Below are 21,013 nucleotides of genomic sequence, written 5' to 3' on the forward strand. Positions count from 1 at the left end.
GGACAAAGAGGTAGGTCTTTATGATCATCATGCAGCTCTTGTGGATACTCTAGATCTACTTCTAAAATATAGCCTACGTCGCTATCATCAGAGATATTGAAAAAATTTGACATATCCACATTCAAAACCCATTTAAAGCCCTCAAATGGTAGTGATTGAGTCATAGCCCAACCATAAAGGTTCTTTACGTCATAATACATTAAAATTTTGTTTGACTCATCCTTATTAAATTTTTCACCCATATATTTATTGTTTGCTTTTGAAAATCTATTGCAGCATTGACTAATACCTCCGCGAATACCTTTTTGAATGAATAAAACCATATCTATATCTTTTAATAGTTCAAGCTTCATATTTGTATATTTTAACATCGCGTCCCATATTGATCCAGGGGTAGTGTAATAATGAGCAGGATCGAGATCATATGCATTTTTACAGGTTGATCGAAAATTCTCAAAAATATCAGCTAGTAAAAGTACATCAGTTTTCAGATAGAGATCAGAATACCTTCCTAAATCTATTTTCTTCCAAATCCTACCGAAAATAGTCCATACGTTATGAGCATGCTTGTATTCTTCAGTAGGAATATCACTATCTGTCAATCGACTATGAAATTTTTCAATAGATGGTAATTCTGTCTTAGTTAGTCTATTTAAATTTTGGATGTATTCATATGGGAAAACTCCTTTTCTTTTGTGTAAATTAATCTGTTCTAAAGTGTAATTATCTTTCTGAAATCCTCTCTATACAATATCTAGCTAAGGTAAATAATATGCTAGTTTATCTAGAGATGTAGGCATAAATCGAAATGAATCAATGAAACGAAAGCTAATTCGACTGTTTGCAACTTCTTTTGTGAAGGATATGTATCGCTCCTTGTTTTCAGCGAGAACAGAGATCTTTTCTTCAAATTCTGAGTTAGTAGCAATTTCTGTTATAATAAAATGTGAGTCATAGCCTGTAAAGTTATGACACATGACTGGTATGAAAGCAGCATTTTTATAATTCAAATTGCAATGATTGTGAGCTGCACTTCTAAATTTTCCTGTTAAATGACTGTGATCACGAATTCGTTTTTCGTTATTTTGGAAATATCGGTTGCAAATATGACATTTTCTTGCCGTTTTGAATGTATGTTTATTAATAAATGATAAATCCATTTTTATAGAATTATTATATATCTCTTCTAACTCGATCACAAGGGACTTCAATTGCTTTATAAACCATAATGCTGGTGATTTGTCTTCATTTAATTTTTTTTTATATGACTTACGTATATATCGACTTACTATCATCATAACGGCATTTTACATATAATCCAATGCTATAGGCTTCATGTTCCTGGAAACTATGTCTTTTAACATTGAGATTTCTATTCGGATCTTCTATAGATTTTAACAGACATTCAAAATCAGCGAATATAATAAATGGAACTTCCTCTTTATGCTTAAACTTTTTAAATTCTAAAGTAGCATCGTCAGGTAAATTAATCCGACACTTATTTATTTTGGAATAGTCAACTTCATGAGATTTCAAATTTTCCTCGTTAGTAAAATAATGAAGGCAACGTTCGCAAAGATAAATTTTTTCATTATTTTGAGTAACTTGTCTACGAAGGAGAGCAGAAAAATTTTTAATCCATATGTAGTGAGTTTCTAATTTGAATTTTTCATCATCTATTGATATTCGTGGTCTATTAGTATCATTTTCATCAATGTATTCGTTTTGTATTCAAGAGTAAGTTCACATGTTTAGTTTGTTTTAATTTAGTTATATAGCACGGTGAGACTTCATATTTCGATCCATATTTTTTAAGTATATATAAATTTACACTTATATTATTCAACTTTTCAAATTTAGGTATACTTTTTATTTTTACAGGGAAGCTTATAACATCAAAATTCAGTTCATTCTCATAGGGCTTGTACTTAATTACTCCGTTTGGATTTCTTTCAACTAGATGAAGGCATGAAAGTATAGCCCATTTAAAACATTCATTATTTTCATTTTTAACATTAACACAGGCTCTTTTCTTATCTATGCTTGACGGTAATGGTATATATGAGCATGGTTTAAATGGATTATACTAATTTATATTAATAGTGAGACCTACAATAGTTTTTAACGACCAGCCTGAGTCTCTTTCTAGAAATTCTTTAATTTGTTTAAGTACGAGGTTTGTTCAAAAAGTAAGGTGACTTTTCAAATTTCACGGGCAACGTACTTTCGATTATCGATTTGTTTGTTTTGTTATATTGGTAGCATTTGTTAACAATATAGCATTTGTTGTTTGGTTGTGAGAGGCGTAAAGGTTATAAGTGTTTTGCGTGCTCGGCGATTTCTTGCTATCGAAAAATATGGATCAAAGGATTTGCATCAAATTTTGTGTAAAAAATAAAATAAAGTGCTCCGAAACACTTGAAATGTTGACGGTGGCATACGGTGAAACTGTTCTGAGTAAAAAAAATGTTTACAAGTGGTACAAACTCTTCCAAGATGGCCCGGAAGATGCCAATGACGAGCCTCGCTCTGGACGCCCAAGCACGTCAACAACTGATGAAAACGTTCAAGCAGTGAAGAAAATTGTTCTGGAAAATCGTCGAATCACTATCAGAGAAGTTGCTGAGGATGTTGGTATATCGCTTGGCTCGTGCCATGAAATTTTTTCTAACGTTTTGGGCATGAGACGTGTGTCAGCGAAGTTTGTTCCGAAATTGCTAAATTTTGACCAAAAGAACCGTCGCATGAGAAACCGTTCAAGAACCGTTGAATGACGCCAAGTTCGATCAAATGTCAAAGTTTTGCTCACTGTTTTCTTCGATTACCATGGCGTGGTGCATCAGGAGTTCTTACCATATGGACGTACGGTCAATAAACAGTATTATCTTGAAGTTATGCGCCATTTACGAGAAGCAATACGAAGAAAACGCCCAGAATTATGGAAAAACAATTCATGGCTTTTGCATCACGATAATGCCCCTGCTCACTCATCTTTGCTTGTGAGAGATTTTTTGGTCAAAAACAACACCACAATCATGCCTCAGCCACCATATTCACCGGATTTGGCCCCATGTGACTTTTTATTGTTCCCAAAATTAAAGAGACCTATGAAAGGACGGAGATTTGCAACCATTGAAGAGATAAAGATTGCATCGCTGGAAGAGCTCAAGGCTATACCGAAAAGTGCTTATGAGAAGTGCTTTGAGGATTGGAAAAACCGTTGGCATAAGTGTATTGTATGTGAGGGGGATTACTTTGAAGGGAACAAGATAAATATTGATAAATAAATAAATATTTTTTCTTAAAAATACAAAGTCACCTTACTTTTTGAACACACCTCGTACAACAATGAATTACAAATATAAATTTATATGTATCTAGCTTGTATTTAAATAAATAATTATTTTCATTTATAAATGTTATATTCTTTTTTTTATTTCAAGGATAAGAGCCCCAACCTTTGGTCTTACCTGTGAGGTACTTCCATTTTTTATATTCGACACTAGTGAGTCCATTAAGACAAGTCAAAACCTGCTTTCATAGAAACACTAATGACTCATTTACCTCTCCAGAAAATAAATTTATATAATACAATCTTTATTGAGATATAATAAGATATACAAATACATTTACTTAATATTAAATTGAAATCGATCACATCGATGATATTGAATAAATAATGCATATTTTTGTACTCTATCAGGAAGATAAATAAAAAGATCCAAATGATGAATTATCGCTCTTGACATTCGGTCCGGTAGAACAATTTTGAACTCACAATCGAGTTCAAGAATAATTCCAGATTCATCTTGTCTCATGAATGTTATTAGATAATTCTCATCTTCATGAAATTCATAATGACTTTTTTCAGAAAGTATATCGAAAAGCTTCATTCCAATGTTATTCAACATTTCAAAATTCATCTTGCAGTAGGTAAAGAGATCTAGAATGTTACGTATTCTTCATCTAATACTACTTCTACTACTACTTCTACTACTGCTCTCACTGCTGTTGGTGTTGATGCTGCTGCTGCTGCTGCTGCTGCTACTACTACTCGATTCTTGAGACAGAATGAAGCTCTTTGAGGCTCAGAGCTCTTTTAAAACCTTTCCCCACTACTTTGGTTTTCGAGTCGCCACAACCACCTCCCTCTACTTTAAATCAGATTTCCATTTTATTTAACATATATATAGTGTGATGATTTTCTAATATAGGACCAAGCATTCGATTCATCATCAATATACGTTTCTTGAGTAATACTCGTGACATAACTTTATTCAATTCATCAATACGTCTTTGGAAACGTTCGTGATCTCGTGCTATCTGCTCCCAAATACCTTTTCTAGAGTCTTTTTCTTCGTATGGAAGATGATGTATTTTAACTTTCTTCGCAAACCATACATGCTTAGAAGAGGAGTGAGATCTTCTGTTGTCTCTTATAGCTGGCATGGCTAAGCTTCAACTACTACTTCTTCTTCTTACCACTACTTCGAACTGAACGGGCTTCCTTATAACATCTTATCGCTATTTTAGAATATAACCCCACTACTTCGCTTTTTGAGCCGCCGAAATCGCCCCTTCTCTCTTTATTTTTTTTTTTGTTAGGGAATGATGAGAGCCCCAACCATCGCTCTCACCTGTGAGGTGCTTCCACTACTAACATTGCTTATGATACCTTTACACTAAGTCGAAACTCAGCAGAAAGAACGCAAAAGTAATTACTTTAACCTCTCCAAAAAAAGGATTAGAAGGAATAATTAAATTTGAATTAAAGACATAATTAAAATTTTAAATATAAATTTATTTACTTGTATACATTTATACATTATACTAATTTAATATTTTAATTCAAAATTCGAGCCTTCTCGATGGTAAATAAACAACTCCTTTCTCTCCAGTCTCGAAACATTTTTCAACATATCTTCGTCTTTTTCTAATGCTAAGATTACTCGCTTAGGTAGAAAAATTTCAAATTCGTCGTCTACGGTTATTACAACACTGAATCCATAACGAGTATTCAGCCATCTTAATTTCGTTATCATATAGGTGTAGTTATTTTCTAATTGCGACATTGTTTTTCTAGGTAAGAATGCCGATTTGGCTATTTTGTTGATTAATGAGAAATCCATTCTACGATAAAAAAAAAACAATCAATAATTAATACTACTAGGATATATCGTAGTTAGAGAGCTACTCGTATAAAAGAAACTTACTTTTAAGAGAAAATCTAGAAGTCGAATAGGAGAACTAGGAAGAGAGACTACTGTTGTTGCTTCAACCTACTGCTGAATAACTGCGACGGACTGAGGTGTGTTCTCCGTTTTGTACCATGCGTCCCCTCCTGAGAACTCGAGCCACCGTAATTTCTCTCTCTTTTCGCCTTATCCTTACTTGAGTAATTTCTCATATGATTCCATTGCCCATACTCCTCCGACTTCAGTCGCCATGTCTGCCGTAGTCCCCCACTCTACCGTTGTCCCCACTCTCTCACTATTCTATCCTTAGTCTTTTTCTAATTGAGCCTTCTTCCTCCCCACTATTACTACTCTATTCTGAGCGACTTCTATCGGAGGTTGGAGGAAGCTTACAACTTTCTTGAAGATTTTCTTCCATTTCTATGGTCTTTCTTTTCCTTCCTTGTTCCGCACTCTTGATTTTAAGCTTTGACGTTTCAATAGTTTTGTAATGACCCAATGGAAGTGTATCATGATTCTTATCGAATATACATCGTTTATCATCATATAGACTTAGTGCTACTTTCTGCACTCTTTCTGTTCTTACTTGGTGCAATACACTTCGTATATTGCATTGCTCACGCCTAATAGTTTCTAAATCCAATAACCAGTTTCGAAAATCTTCATGATCTATTGTTTTTATGACAGTATGGGTTTTTACGCCTTTTGCTTTCTTTATTACTTGATGGTTTTCTATTAGTATACTATACATTTTACTTCGAAGTCCAATGAATTCTCTCATAATATTACCATTGCATTCATCTTTCATAATACCGAGAACTTTTTTATTAACTAACGGCATATTAAACTGATTATTTTCTGAGTAAGCTGATGTATCAAATTTATTGATATCTTCTTCCATTATGTCATATATATCAACGTCTTGAAATTCATATACAGTGTTGTTAAAAGTTTTTTTGTCTTGATCCGGGTGGTGTGTTATGTTTAGGACAAAGTGGAAGGTCCTTATGTTCGTCGTGTAGTTCTTTTGGATACTCTAGATCAACTTCTAAAATATATCCAACCTCATTATTATCGGAAATATTGAAAAAATGAGGCTCATCGATGTTAGAGACCCACTTAAAATTTTTATATGGTAATGATTACGTCATCGCCTATCCATATAAATTGTTAACATCAAAGTACATCAAAGTCTTGCTAGGTTCTTTTTCATTATATTCTGAGCCCATATATCGATTATTAGCTTTTGAATATCTATTACAGCATTGACTAATACCTCCTCGAATAACTTTTTGGATGAATAAAACAATGTCTATATCGGTTAAAAGTTATAGCTCAATTTTTGTACACTTTAACATAGCATCCCATGTTAATCCAGGAGTAGTATAATAGTGCGCTGGATCGAAATCATATGCATTCTTACAGGTTGATCGAAAATTTTCAAAAATATCAGCTAGTAAAAGTACATCAGTTTTCAGATAGAGATCAGAATACATTCCTAAATCTATTTTCTTCCAAATCCTTTCGAGAGATGATGGCATGAAACGAAACGAATCAATAAATCGAAAATTTATAAAACTACCGTCCACGTGTTTTATGAAAGCTATAGATCTTTCCTTGTTTTCAGCTAAAATAGTCGCATTTCCCTCAAGATCAGAGCTAGTAGCTATTTCTTTTATTATAAAATGAGAATGATATCCAGTAAGGTTATGGAAGACGAATGGTATAAAATAAGGATTCTTATCATTTAAATTACAAGATGCGTGAGCAGCACCTCTAAATCGGCCCGTCAAATGACAATGATCTCTAACTCTTGTGTTTCATCACGTTGAAAATATTTTTTACAAATATGACACACTTTGCTCATCTTGAAATCCATTTGATTACGCCATGAAAGATTCATTTCTATTGCATTCTTATATATCTGATCCATTTCATATAACAAAATCTGAAATTGTTTGATAATCCATTGTGCTGGTGATTGTTCTTCATTCAGTTTTTTTTTATACATCTTAAAGACTGATTTGGAATCATCATAACTACATTTTATATAAAGCCCCACACTAAAGGCTTCATGATCTTGGAAGGATCGTCCATTATTTACTGGTTTCAATAAGCACGCTAAATCAGCATATATAATAAACGGAACCATTTCTTTTCGGTCATAATGATTTAATTTCAGAAGAGGAAAATTAGATAAATTAACTCTATATTCATTTAATTTTGAACAATCTGTCTCATGAATATTAAATTTGTCTTTATTATTAAAATAGTGGAGACAGCGTTCACATAGATAAATTTGTGCAGTATGTTTCGTTACTTGACTTCTAACAAGAGTTCATAGGTTTTTAATCCATACATAGTGGAATTTTAATTTCAAATTATCATTGTTATTTGATCTATTAGATTTTTCTGTTTCATTCTCATCGATATAATCGCTTTGTAGTAAAAAAAGATTTACATGCTTATCTTGTTTTAAAGTTGATATATGATATAGTGAGACTTCGAATTTAAACCCGTATTTGTTTAGTATGTTTAGATTTATTGAAATACTATTTAATTTTTCAAATTTAGGAATATTCTTTACCTCAACAGGCAAATTTATATCATCGAATTTCAATTCATTCGCAAAGGGCATATAATTTTGAACTCTTTCGTTATGAAATCTATCTGGATGAAGACAGGCAAGCACAGCCCATTTAAAACATTCATTATCTGTATTTTGAACGTTGATAATTGCTTTTTTATCTGCTATTTGTTTAGATAGTTGAATATATGAACCGGGTTTGAAAGGATTAAATTTATTTATATTAACAGTAATACCGATGATAGTTTTAATGTCCAACCGGAATCTTTTTTTGAAATTCTTCTAAATTTTTAAGTATAACATCTTCAATATTTTCTGTAAACCATAATTTAAGATCTGTCGTTCTTTAAATAGAAACATTTTCGGAGTTGGAATACTTTACTTGAATGTCCTCTACATTATCTTTTATTACGGTAAATTAAGCTGACATTTCTATATTTATTTTTAGAGTATTATGAATTGAAAGATATTTTGGTATTTGTAATTGTAATAGTTTATTTGCTGCTTTTAAGAATGACTTTATATTTGTATGTTCTTGATTGGCTATCAATGCAGTAATGATACGTTTTTCAAATGCTGAATTTATTTCACGCCAAATAACGCCGTCCCCTTCAATTTGGTTTGGAATGACTCTTAATGAATTAACATTTTCTCGGATTTTTATGGAATTATTTAAATTAATTTCGATTGAATTCAAATGAGTAGCGCATGTTTGATATCTCTGTCGTATTGCTCTACTTAAGTTAGACTGTAACATCTATTCTTCAAGAGAATTCAAAGCGGTAATTATTATATTTTTCCATCTAATAAAATCATAATTATTAGCATCTAAGTTGTAATAGGTTTTCCATAAATCGCATACTGTATTTTAAAATAAGAAATAGAAGCCATTGTAATTAAAATGCGCGTAGGATAACTAGAACTACTACTACTACTACTACTACTACTAGTACTAGTACTACTACTACTACTACTACTAGTACTACTACTACTACTACTACTAGTACTACCACTACTACAACTATTAGTACTACTACTCCTACTGCTTGTCACTGTTAAGAAAGCTAGTGAAGCGGGCTGTCTCGAAAGACTGCGCTCTTTTCCAATCGAGCACGGCTTTTAAGAACTATGGTGGCGCTGAAAGCAGCGGTTTCGGCGCTGTAGGTTGAAGAGGGGGTAGTCAGACGAAAGATGGGAGGTGGGTATGTGGGTGGTGGCTGCGCCTAGCAAGCTATAGACGCTACCCCCTCTCCGAGGGCCCACACTCAGCTAACATAAACTTACTAAGCGTCCTACTATCGAAGGAGAGCGAGAGAGAGGGATAGATAGAGAGAGAGAGACCATCAAATAGTTTATCAAAGACCCTACTGACTTCTACAGCATCCTACCTTAACAACCTCTGTAGGTGGGTGGGTAGGTGAGTGGGGGGAACTCTGTCGAAGGGGCCCACTGGCACGCGAGAGGTGTCAAACGAAAAACAAATGCCTTTTAAACACTTAGCATGGGATCTCACCTTAAATTAAAAGGTATCACTACCGCGACACCTTTATCGGGCGGCGTCTTTGTGTCCCAGAACATACACATATCCCTTGTACATTGGCTTATGTTCCAGAACATACACATATCCCTTATACATTGGCTTATGTCCCAGAACATACACATATCCCTTATACATTGGCTTATGTCCCAGAACATACACATATCCCTTATACATTGGCAGCACGCGGAAGGTGTCAAACGAACATCAAATACCCTTTAAACAGTCAGCATGGGGTCCACTGGCAGACGGGTGGTGTCAAAGGTACATCAAATGCCTTTTAGACACTTAGCATGGGATCTCACCTTAAATTAAAAGGTATCACTACCGCGACACCTTTATCGGGCGGCGTCTTTGTGTCCCAGAACATACACATATCCCTTGTACATTGGCTTATGTCCCAGAACATACACATATCCCTTATACATTGGCTTATGTCCCAGAACATACACATATCCCTTATACATTGGCTTATGTCCCAGAACATACACATATCCCTTATACATTGGCAGCACGCGGAAGGTGTCAAACGAACATCAAATACCCTTTAAACAGTCAGCATGGGGTCCACTGGCAGGCGGGTGGTGTCAAAGGTACATCAAATGCCTTTTAGACACTCAGCATGGGGTCTGACCATAAATTAAAAGGTGTCACTACCGTGATACCTTCATCGGGCGGCTCCTTTGTATCCCAGAATATTCACGTATCCCTTGTACATTGGCGGCATCCTTTGTCGACTCCTTTTTGTTCCAAAACATACATTGCTTATCTACTTCAAAGCCAATTTATCAAGGTATTGAAAGCTCAACAAATATTCCTTTAAATCATGATTATTATTACGTATTTATAATTTTTTAAATTTATAGTAAATTTATTTTACGTTCTAGAACACGAAATCTGATAATATTAAGCAAGGTTTAATTGAAAAATCAGTCGATGATGACCAAAACAAGCACTCAAAGAAATTGAGACAACCCAAAAAACACGATAGCTACTTTGATTGGGTGGAAATGATATTCAAGTATGTTCCAGCACACCTGTGGGGGTCCGTAACCCTTTGGCCCGCCTGGCTTAACCCTTTCTTCTTAATAATAATTGTTAAGGTTAACAATTATTATTAAGAAGGTTAAGGTTAACAATTATTATTAACAATATTCGTGGGCGGTCCCTGGTTTAACCCTTTGATTTCCTGGCCTAACCCTTCAATGTTAATTATTATTAATGTTAATAATTGTTTATAATTTTTTGAGGAAGAATTCTAGGGTTCCTAATCCATAGAGACCCTATACCTAGTGCTTTCAGTCTAATTAAATTTAAATGTATTTTTTTTTAAAGTTATATATATATATCTATATTATTCACAATTTACTTGCTATATTGAAAATGAAATGAGTAGAAAATAGCGACGATTTTTGAAAAAAATGAAGTGACAGACCGGAGAATCGAACCGGAGTCCTCTGGATTGGCAGGCTAGCGCTCTACCACTAGAGTCAATGCTACATATACCTTAGAGGATGCATATTGTGTATATTAACTACACACGTATACATTTAGTATAGGGCTTGAGCGTGCGGAGGAGGAGGGGAGCGCACGCTGTCTATAGTTCTAACTTGAGGATGCGTGCTCTCTCTCTCTTTCTTTCTCCCTCTCTCTAGCTCCGACTCAGCGTGGACCATAGCGTGCGGTAGAGGAGGGGAGCGCATGCTGTCTATAGTACTGGCCTGATAGGGATGCGCTACTATAGTAGTAGTAAACAAGCGTGCTCTCTCTCTCTCTCTCTCCTACGCTCTAGCTCAGCGTGAGAGAGATATTATTATTACTTTATTTATTACTAAGGTATTAAAAAACCAAAATTATTTAAATATCTTACTTGATTCAATAGTTAGTGGAAGATGTATTAGAGATTGAGGTAAGACTCTTCATTGAGTGAGAGCTGAGCAACTGTTTCGGACAAGAGTGAGCTCTTAGTTTTATAAGTGGCATCCCCACTCTTAAAGCTCAAACCGCCGTCGCCGCTTCCCTCTCTTTCAGTCTCCCCTTCTCATAATTCTTCATCTAAAACCGTTCTCCCACTCTATAGACTCAGGTATCCATTGTTTCTCCCTCTCCATTACTAGTCATCAGCGCCATCTAGTAACTGTCGAAGGAGTAGAATTCTTTCGCTTGTGCTGTCCTCTAGAATTATTTTCTTCAATTCTGGATCTTCTCATATTACTATTTTCTTCTATCACTTCGTCTTCTTCTCTATACCTATTTCTTCGTAGCTGTCCAATTCTTGTATTTTTTACTGTATGTCTTTTCACTCCTTTTGCCTTTTTCAAGGGATCCTTATTTATTATTTCGATACTGTATAGTTAACTTCGTAACCCAAAGTACTCCCTCATAATAGCAGCATTGCACTCATCCTTCATAACACCAAGAACTTTTTTATTAGCTAGAGGCATTTCAAATTGATTATCAGCAGGACAGTCCGATGTGTTAAATTTATCAATGTCTATTTTCATAATCTCATACATATCGACATCTTGAATTTCATAAATGAGGCTGTCAGTATCAGTATAAAGTAATTTACATTTTTCACCACTTCGTTGCTTCATGTAACCATAATGAAAGTCATAGACTAATGTTTTTCAAAAATCTAATACACATAGACCGATGTATATAGGTTTTTTAATACTGATAGTTGTCCAGAATAATTGAATAGCAGCTAAATTTTCATGAAAGATGGAACTACTATGGAAATTTGGTTGGGCAATTCGAGCTTCAGCGCCAGATCTACCACCCCATTGATTGATCAGTTTGACCTCTTTTCGTTTTCTTTCGTCTTACATCGTTTTTCCATATACTGCATTAATCATAAGCTTATAAAATAATTTTTCAAACTCATTTTTAGCTTGCTTTCTTTTTTCAGTATTTAAATCAACATATGGTTTCAGCCATTGTTTTTATTTGAATTCTAGCGCTCTATATATCTTTTTGAGTTTTAGTCCATATTTGAGAGCTTGTTTTAACGCTCTATAATGAATAACGTATCGTTCTTTATCATAAAGCGTTGTCAAAAGTTTTTTCTGTTTTGATCTGGGTCGTTTAGTATGTTCAGGACAAAGAGGTAGGTCTTTATGATCATCATGCAGCTCTTGTGGATACTCTAGATCTACTTCTAAAATATAGCCTACGTCGCTATCATCAGAGATATTGAAAAAATTTGACATATCCACATTCAAAACCCATTTAAAGCCCTCAAATGGTAGTGATTGAGTCATAGCCCAACCATAAAGGTTCTTTACGTCATAATACATTAAAATTTTGTTTGACTCATCCTTATTAAATTTTTCACCCATATATTTATTGTTTGCTTTTGAAAATCTATTGCAGCATTGACTAATACCTCCGCGAATACCTTTTTGAATGAATAAAACCATATCTATATCTTTTAATAGTTCAAGCTTCATATTTGTATATTTTAACATCGCGTCCCATATTGATCCAGGGGTAGTGTAATAATGAGCAGGATCGAGATCATATGCATTTTTACAGGTTGATCGAAAATTCTCAAAAATATCAGCTAGTAAAAGTACATCAGTTTTCAGATAGAGATCAGAATACCTTCCTAAATCTATTTTCTTCCAAATCCTACCGAAAATAGTCCATACGTTATGAGCATGCTTGTATTCTTCAGTAGGAATATCACTATCTGTCAATCGACTATGAAATTTTTCAATAGATGGTAATTCTGTCTTAGTTAGTCTATTTAAATTTTGGATGTATTCATATGGGAAAACTCCTTTTCTTTTGTGTAAATTAATCTGTTCTAAAGTGTAATTATCTTTCTGAAATCCTCTCTATACAATATCTAGCTAAGGTAAATAATATGCTAGTTTATCTAGAGATGTAGGCATAAATCGAAATGAATCAATGAAACGAAAGCTAATTCGACTGTTTGCAACTTCTTTTGTGAAGGATATGTATCGCTCCTTGTTTTCAGCGAGAACAGAGATCTTTTCTTCAAATTCTGAGTTAGTAGCAATTTCTGTTATAATAAAATGTGAGTCATAGCCTGTAAAGTTATGACACATGACTGGTATGAAAGCAGCATTTTTATAATTCAAATTGCAATGATTGTGAGCTGCACTTCTAAATTTTCCTGTTAAATGACTGTGATCACGAATTCGTTTTTCGTTATTTTGGAAATATCGGTTGCAAATATGACATTTTCTTGCCGTTTTGAATGTATGTTTATTAATAAATGATAAATCCATTTTTATAGAATTATTATATATCTCTTCTAACTCGATCACAAGGGACTTCAATTGCTTTATAAACCATAATGCTGGTGATTTGTCTTCATTTAATTTTTTTTTATATGACTTACGTATATATCGACTTACTATCATCATAACGGCATTTTACATATAATCCAATGCTATAGGCTTCATGTTCCTGGAAACTATGTCTTTTAACATTGAGATTTCTATTCGGATCTTCTATAGATTTTAACAGACATTCAAAATCAGCGAATATAATAAATGGAACTTCCTCTTTATGCTTAAACTTTTTAAATTCTAAAGTAGCATCGTCAGGTAAATTAATCCGACACTTATTTATTTTGGAATAGTCAACTTCATGAGATTTCAAATTTTCCTCGTTAGTAAAATAATGAAGGCAACGTTCGCAAAGATAAATTTTTTCATTATTTTGAGTAACTTGTCTACGAAGGAGAGCAGAAAAATTTTTAATCCATATGTAGTGAGTTTCTAATTTGAATTTTTCATCATCTATTGATATTCGTGGTCTATTAGTATCATTTTCATCAATGTATTCGTTTTGTATTCAAGAGTAAGTTCACATGTTTAGTTTGTTTTAATTTAGTTATATAGCACGGTGAGACTTCATATTTCGATCCATATTTTTTAAGTATATATAAATTTACACTTATATTATTCAACTTTTCAAATTTAGGTATACTTTTTATTTTTACAGGGAAGCTTATAACATCAAAATTCAGTTCATTCTCATAGGGCTTGTACTTAATTACTCCGTTTGGATTTCTTTCAACTAGATGAAGGCATGAAAGTATAGCCCATTTAAAACATTCATTATTTTCATTTTTAACATTAACACAGGCTCTTTTCTTATCTATGCTTGACGGTAATGGTATATATGAGCATGGTTTAAATGGATTATACTAATTTATATTAATAGTGAGACCTACAATAGTTTTTAACGACCAGCCTGAGTCTCTTTCTAGAAATTCTTTAATTTGTTTAAGTACGAGGTTTGTTCAAAAAGTAAGGTGACTTTTCAAATTTCACGGGCAACGTACTTTCGATTATCGATTTGTTTGTTTTGTTATATTGGTAGCATTTGTTAACAATATAGCATTTGTTGTTTGGTTGTGAGAGGCGTAAAGGTTATAAGTGTTTTGCGTGCTCGGCGATTTCTTGCTATCGAAAAATATGGATCAAAGGATTTGCATCAAATTTTGTGTAAAAAATAAAATAAAGTGCTCCGAAACACTTGAAATGTTGACGGTGGCATACGGTGAAACTGTTCTGAGTAAAAAAAATGTTTACAAGTGGTACAAACTCTTCCAAGATGGCCCGGAAGATGCCAATGACGAGCCTCGCTCTGGACGCCCAAGCACGTCAACAACTGATGAAAACGTTCAAGCAGTGAAGAAAATTGTTCTGGAAAATCGTCGAATCACTATCAGAGAAGTTGCTGAGGATGTTGGTATATCGCTTGGCTCGTGCCATGAAATTTTTTCTAACGTTTTGGGCATGAGACGTGTGTCAGCGAAGTTTGTTCCGAAATTGCTAAATTTTGACCAAAAGAACCGTCGCATGAGAAACCGTTCAAGAACCGTTGAATGACGCCAAGTTCGATCAAATGTCAAAGTTTTGCTCACTGTTTTCTTCGATTACCATGGCGTGGTGCATCAGGAGTTCTTACCATATGGACGTACGGTCAATAAACAGTATTATCTTGAAGTTATGCGCCATTTACGAGAAGCAATACGAAGAAAACGCCCAGAATTATGGAAAAACAATTCATGGCTTTTGCATCACGATAATGCCCCTGCTCACTCATCTTTGCTTGTGAGAGATTTTTTGGTCAAAAACAACACCACAATCATGCCTCAGCCACCATATTCACCGGATTTGGCCCCATGTGACTTTTTATTGTTCCCAAAATTAAAGAGACCTATGAAAGGACGGAGATTTGCAACCATTGAAGAGATAAAGATTGCATCGCTGGAAGAGCTCAAGGCTATACCGAAAAGTGCTTATGAGAAGTGCTTTGAGGATTGGAAAAACCGTTGGCATAAGTGTATTGTATGTGAGGGGGATTACTTTGAAGGGAACAAGATAAATATTGATAAATAAATAAATATTTTTTCTTAAAAATACAAAGTCACCTTACTTTTTGAACACACCTCGTACAACAATGAATTACAAATATAAATTTATATGTATCTAGCTTGTATTTAAATAAATAATTATTTTCATTTATAAATGTTATATTCTTTTTTTTATTTCAAGGATAAGAGCCCCAACCTTTGGTCTTACCTGTGAGGTACTTCCATTTTTTATATTCGACACTAGTGAGTCCATTAAGACAAGTCAAAACCTGCTTTCATAGAAACACTAATGACTCATTTACCTCTCCAGAAAATAAATTTATATAATACAATCTTTATTGAGATATAATAAGATATACAAATACATTTACTTAATATTAAATTGAAATCGATCACATCGATGATATTGAATAAATAATGCATATTTTTGTACTCTATCAGGAAGATAAATAAAAAGATCCAAATGATGAATTATCGCTCTTGACATTCGGTCCGGTAGAACAATTTTGAACTCACAATCGAGTTCAAGAATAATTCCAGATTCATCTTGTCTCATGAATGTTATTAGATAATTCTCATCTTCATGAAATTCATAATGACTTTTTTCAGAAAGTATATCGAAAAGCTTCATTCCAATGTTATTCAACATTTCAAAATTCATCTTGCAGTAGGTAAAGAGATCTAGAATGTTACGTATTCTTCATCTAATACTACTTCTACTACTACTTCTACTACTGCTCTCACTGCTGTTGGTGTTGATGCTGCTGCTGCTGCTGCTGCTGCTACTACTACTCGATTCTTGAGACAGAATGAAGCTCTTTGAGGCTCAGAGCTCTTTTAAAACCTTTCCCCACTACTTTGGTTTTCGAGTCGCCACAACCACCTCCCTCTACTTTAAATCAGATTTCCATTTTATTTAACATATATATAGTGTGATGATTTTCTAATATAGGACCAAGCATTCGATTCATCATCAATATACGTTTCTTGAGTAATACTCGTGACATAACTTTATTCAATTCATCAATACGTCTTTGGAAACGTTCGTGATCTCGTGCTATCTGCTCCCAAATACCTTTTCTAGAGTCTTTTTCTTCGTATGGAAGATGATGTATTTTAACTTTCTTCGCAAACCATACATGCTTAGAAGAGGAGTGAGATCTTCTGTTGTCTCTTATAGCTGGCATGGCTAAGCTTCAACTACTACTTCTTCTTCTTACCACTACTTCGAACTGAACGGGCTTCCTTATAACATCTTATCGCTATTTTAGAATATAACCCCACTACTTCGCTTTTTGAGCCGCCGAAATCGCCCCTTCTCTCTTTATTTTTTTTTTTGTTAGGGAATGATGAGAGCCCCAACCATCGCTCTCACCTGTGAGGTGCTTCCACTACTAACATTGCTTATGATACCTTTACACTAAGTCGAAACTCAGCAGAAAGAACGCAAAAGTAATTACTTTAACCTCTCCAAAAAAAGGATTAGAAGGAATAATTAAATTTGAATTAAAGACATAATTAAAATTTTAAATATAAATTTATTTACTTGTATACATTTATACATTATACTAATTTAATATTTTAATTCAAAATTCGAGCCTTCTCGATGGTAAATAAACAACTCCTTTCTCTCCAGTCTCGAAACATTTTTCAACATATCTTCGTCTTTTTCTAATGCTAAGATTACTCGCTTAGGTAGAAAAATTTCAAATTCGTCGTCTACGGTTATTACAACACTGAATCCATAACGAGTATTCAGCCATCTTAATTTCGTTATCATATAGGTGTAGTTATTTTCTAATTGCGACATTGTTTTTCTAGGTAAGAATGCCGATTTGGCTATTTTGTTGATTAATGAGAAATCCATTCTACGATAAAAAAAAAACAATCAATAATTAATACTACTAGGATATATCGTAGTTAGAGAGCTACTCGTATAAAAGAAACTTACTTTTAAGAGAAAATCTAGAAGTCGAATAGGAGAACTAGGAAGAGAGACTACTGTTGTTGCTTCAACCTACTGCTGAATAACTGCGACGGACTGAGGTGTGTTCTCCGTTTTGTACCATGCGTCCCCTCCTGAGAACTCGAGCCACCGTAATTTCTCTCTCTTTTCGCCTTATCCTTACTTGAGTAATTTCTCATATGATTCCATTGCCCATACTCCTCCGACTTCAGTCGCCATGTCTGCCGTAGTCCCCCACTCTACCGTTGTCCCCACTCTCTCACTATTCTATCCTTAGTCTTTTTCTAATTGAGCCTTCTTCCTCCCCACTATTACTACTCTATTCTGAGCGACTTCTATCGGAGGTTGGAGGAAGCTTACAACTTTCTTGAAGATTTTCTTCCATTTCTATGGTCTTTCTTTTCCTTCCTTGTTCCGCACTCTTGATTTTAAGCTTTGACGTTTCAATAGTTTTGTAATGACCCAATGGAAGTGTATCATGATTCTTATCGAATATACATCGTTTATCATCATATAGACTTAGTGCTACTTTCTGCACTCTTTCTGTTCTTACTTGGTGCAATACACTTCGTATATTGCATTGCTCACGCCTAATAGTTTCTAAATCCAATAACCAGTTTCGAAAATCTTCATGATCTATTGTTTTTATGACAGTATGGGTTTTTACGCCTTTTGCTTTCTTTATTACTTGATGGTTTTCTATTAGTATACTATACATTTTACTTCGAAGTCCAATGAATTCTCTCATAATATTACCATTGCATTCATCTTTCATAATACCGAGAACTTTTTTATTAACTAACGGCATATTAAACTGATTATTTTCTGAGTAAGCTGATGTATCAAATTTATTGATATCTTCTTCCATTATGTCATATATATCAACGTCTTGAAATTCATATACAGTGTTGTTAAAAGTTTTTTTGTCTTGATCCGGGTGGTGTGTTATGTTTAGGACAAAGTGGAAGGTCCTTATGTTCGTCGTGTAGTTCTTTTGGATACTCTAGATCAACTTCTAAAATATATCCAACCTCATTATTATCGGAAATATTGAAAAAATGAGGCTCATCGATGTTAGAGACCCACTTAAAATTTTTATATGGTAATGATTACGTCATCGCCTATCCATATAAATTGTTAACATCAAAGTACATCAAAGTCTTGCTAGGTTCTTTTTCATTATATTCTGAGCCCATATATCGATTATTAGCTTTTGAATATCTATTACAGCATTGACTAATACCTCCTCGAATAACTTTTTGGATGAATAAAACAATGTCTATATCGGTTAAAAGTTATAGCTCAATTTTTGTACACTTTAACATAGCATCCCATGTTAATCCAGGAGTAGTATAATAGTGCGCTGGATCGAAATCATATGCATTCTTACAGGTTGATCGAAAATTTTCAAAAATATCAGCTAGTAAAAGTACATCAGTTTTCAGATAGAGATCAGAATACATTCCTAAATCTATTTTCTTCCAAATCCTTTCGAGAGATGATGGCATGAAACGAAACGAATCAATAAATCGAAAATTTATAAAACTACCGTCCACGTGTTTTATGAAAGCTATAGATCTTTCCTTGTTTTCAGCTAAAATAGTCGCATTTCCCTCAAGATCAGAGCTAGTAGCTATTTCTTTTATTATAAAATGAGAATGATATCCAGTAAGGTTATGGAAGACGAATGGTATAAAATAAGGATTCTTATCATTTAAATTACAAGATGCGTGAGCAGCACCTCTAAATCGGCCCGTCAAATGACAATGATCTCTAACTCTTGTGTTTCATCACGTTGAAAATATTTTTTACAAATATGACACACTTTGCTCATCTTGAAATCCATTTGATTACGCCATGAAAGATTCATTTCTATTGCATTCTTATATATCTGATCCATTTCATATAACAAAATCTGAAATTGTTTGATAATCCATTGTGCTGGTGATTGTTCTTCATTCAGTTTTTTTTTATACATCTTAAAGACTGATTTGGAATCATCATAACTACATTTTATATAAAGCCCCACACTAAAGGCTTCATGATCTTGGAAGGATCGTCCATTATTTACTGGTTTCAATAAGCACGCTAAATCAGCATATATAATAAACGGAACCATTTCTTTTCGGTCATAATGATTTAATTTCAGAAGAGGAAAATTAGATAAATTAACTCTATATTCATTTAATTTTGAACAATCTGTCTCATGAATATTAAATTTGTCTTTATTATTAAAATAGTGGAGACAGCGTTCACATAGATAAATTTGTGCAGTATGTTTCGTTACTTGACTTCTAACAAGAGTTCATAGGTTTTTAATCCATACATAGTGGAATTTTAATTTCAAATTATCATTGTTATTTGATCTATTAGATTTTTCTGTTTCATTCTCATCGATATAATCGCTTTGTAGTAAAAAAAGATTTACATGCTTATCTTGTTTTAAAGTTGATATATGATATAGTGAGACTTCGAATTTAAACCCGTATTTGTTTAGTATGTTTAGATTTATTGAAATACTATTTAATTTTTCAAATTTAGGAATATTCTTTACCTCAACAGGCAAATTTATATCATCGAATTTCAATTCATTCGCAAAGGGCATATAATTTTGAACTCTTTCGTTATGAAATCTATCTGGATGAAGACAGGCAAGCACAGCCCATTTAAAACATTCATTATCTGTATTTTGAACGTTGATAATTGCTTTTTTATCTGCTATTTGTTTAGATAGTTGAATATATGAACCGGGTTTGAAAGGATTAAATTTATTTATATTAACAGTAATACCGATGATAGTTTTAATGTCCAACCGGAATCTTTTTTTGAAATTCTTCTAAATTTTTAAGTATAACATCTTCAATATTTTCTGTAAACCATAATTTAAGATCTGTCGTTCTTTAAATAGAAACATTTTCGGAGTTGGAATACTTTACTTGAATGTCCTCTACATTATCTTTTATTACGGTAAATTAAGCTGACATTTCTATATTTATTTTTAGAGTATTATGAATTGAAAGATATTTTGGTATTTGTAATTGTAATAGTTTATTTGCTGCTTTTAAGAATGACTTTATATTTGTATGTTCTTGATTGGCTATCAATGCAGTAATGATACGTTTTTCAAATGCTGAATTTATTTCACGCCAAATAACGCCGTCCCCTTCAATTTGGTTTGGAATGACTCTTAATGAATTAACATTTTCTCGGATTTTTATGGAATTATTTAAATTAATTTCGATTGAATTCAAATGAGTAGCGCATGTTTGATATCTCTGTCGTATTGCTCTACTTAAGTTAGACTGTAACATCTATTCTTCAAGAGAATTCAAAGCGGTAATTATTATATTTTTCCATCTAATAAAAT

At 33.5% G+C, this 21,013-nt stretch overlaps 1 protein-coding gene across 1 annotated transcript in view; it reads right to left on the bottom strand.

Moving 5' to 3' along the window:
• LOC131663186 (homeobox protein unc-42-like) overlaps positions 1-21,013 on the bottom strand; it is a 914,883-nt gene that overhangs the window by 863,690 nt on the left and 30,180 nt on the right. The window lies entirely within an intron of this gene.

The sequence above is a fragment of the Phymastichus coffea genome, unplaced genomic scaffold (assembly GCF_024137745.1).
Source record: "Phymastichus coffea isolate CEN01 unplaced genomic scaffold, Cenicafe_Pcof_1.1 PCOF00002, whole genome shotgun sequence".
NCBI lineage: Eukaryota > Metazoa > Arthropoda > Insecta > Hymenoptera > Eulophidae > Phymastichus > Phymastichus coffea.